At 38.5% G+C, this 2,105-nt stretch overlaps 1 long non-coding RNA gene across 1 annotated transcript; it reads left to right on the top strand.

The window, feature by feature from the left end:
• Positions 1 to 1,312: 1,312 nt before the first annotated feature.
• LOC124878252 lies at positions 1,313 to 1,899 on the top strand. Its single transcript, XR_007040684.1, has 3 exons — positions 1,313 to 1,372; positions 1,526 to 1,626; positions 1,756 to 1,899. It is a non-coding gene; the product is annotated as an uncharacterized LOC124878252 (long non-coding RNA).
• Positions 1,900 to 2,105: the final 206 nt, after the last annotated feature.

Raw genomic sequence — 2,105 nt, forward strand, 5'->3', positions numbered from 1 at the left:
TGGATAGTGAGCGGAGCAAGTCACGGATTGCGTACAGAAACAAGTCAAACAGCGTATCGAGACAGCGATACCTTGAAAAAACCCAGTCAGTGAACGGGCTCGACCCGTACGAACACAGTGAGTGGAGCAGCGACTTAAACGAGCATCCACAAGTAACGGTGCCAGACGTTTTTGGTTATATTGTGTGTGGAGTGAATGCCTACACACACGAGCAATTCTAAAATTACAAATCCCTGGAAGCTCATCTGTAGTTTATTAACGGATGGGTGCAGGATCTTCAGATTTACAGAGTAAATCACCTCAACCCTGTTATCACCAAGTTACGTGCAGATAGCATGTAAACAAAAACATGCGTCTCCCAAGCAACTGTTCTTAGCCCACTACACGTTTGGTAACAGTGCAATGCTAAACAGTTATGTCAAGTGTTGTTTCTGATGACTAATGTAAACAATGACAAACCCAGTCAGGGTCGGAAACGTGAAATTCGTAGCTCGGCTTCCCAACAGATAGCAAAGACACGCTTAGACATATGAAGCTTAGCAGCTTATGTACTGCTTTTTAGCTAAGAGAAAAAGATTTAAATATTATTACATGAAAATTACTTGAGTGGAAACGCAGAGAACACACCAAGATGTGGCGTGTAATGTTAGGCGACCTAACATCACCTTCACTAACAGCGGCCAACCAGCTCTGAAAGCTGAGCTCCATAATTTTTCTTCCACGTTGAAAAAACGTAATCTATTTGGGATCCTCTATCCTTTACGGCCATAAGAATGACTGTGGCAGTTAAAAACGCTACAAAACATATCCCCATTTGATCGTTTCTTTTGATTGTTTAATCCAAACAAAACCACAACCCCATTCTGTTCAGCTACTGTATTATTCATGTGACTTCATTTATGAATGAATTAATAAATGTATTGTCGTGGATTTACTTGAGCCACAGGCAACTGTGGCTCAGTGGGAAGAGTAGGAAGAGTAGTCATCTTGCAATCAGAAGGTTGTGGGTTCGATTCCAACTTCCTCCTGCCATATGTCGATGTGCCCATGGGCAAGGCACTTAACCTCAAGTTGTCTACCGATCTGCGTATCGGTGTATGAATGTGTGAGCGTTAGTGAGTGCAATTGGGTGAATGTGGCTCTAGTGTAAAGCGCTTTGAGTGGTCTGTATAACTGGAAAAGCGTTATATAAGTTCAGTCCATTTATCATCCAAAATACTGCTTCTCTTATCTGACAAGTGTTGATATACAATATTAATTTACATTATTTTTACTTTGCGGTACAAAACGTCGTTCTGTTACCTAGCAACACTATGTTTTTCACTTTGTTTTTTCAGTTGATTTTAACTCATTTTGAAGAAAATGTATGCTTGTAAGTACATCTGTTAACTTATTTTAGATTAAATATTACAATTTAATTTATATTACTGTGATTTCTCAATACTGACCTACTGATTTCAAAATACTTTTTTTATTTTACTGACAATTTTTTTGACATGTTTTTTTTTGTTTTTCTCTTTTCAAGGAACTTTTGCTGGATCATATTTTTGATAGACTCCGTGATCGTTTGGAGCACTTGGTTGTACACATCATCCAATTCCTGAACCCCACGGTGCCTTGACAGAGGTACATTTTAATTGGACAATTTAATGTGTAGCATGTATACTATCATTCACTTAATTTTTAAAATAGTAATCTATAATATCTAACTAAGTAAATTTTGAGTTCTCTTGATACCTTCTTTGTGTTTTCCAGGGTGTACAGATTCCCGAAATTGAATGGGAGGACAGCGGGCTTCCTCTTCCCGAAGAGTCAAATGTCACAGTACCAAACTCTAATTTGCAACTGACTGACAAACAAATGGCAGCCTTAAGAAATGCAGTAAACCCAAAAGCCACATCACTGTCTTCTGGATGTGACATTTATATTGCTGCTGTTCAATTTTGCGAGTTGTTTTTTACTATGTGAAAGTTGTCCAGTTTACGGAACCGTATTGCTCTCACATAGGGAAAACAAATTCGAGCGAAACGCTGAGAAAAGGAGCAAAATGCTGATCATGTTACCACAAAGGGGAATTTTAGTGTTTTTATGGTAGACATGTTTGT

The sequence above is a fragment of the Girardinichthys multiradiatus genome, chromosome 12 (genome assembly GCF_021462225.1).
Source record: "Girardinichthys multiradiatus isolate DD_20200921_A chromosome 12, DD_fGirMul_XY1, whole genome shotgun sequence".
Lineage (NCBI taxonomy): Eukaryota > Metazoa > Chordata > Actinopteri > Cyprinodontiformes > Goodeidae > Girardinichthys > Girardinichthys multiradiatus.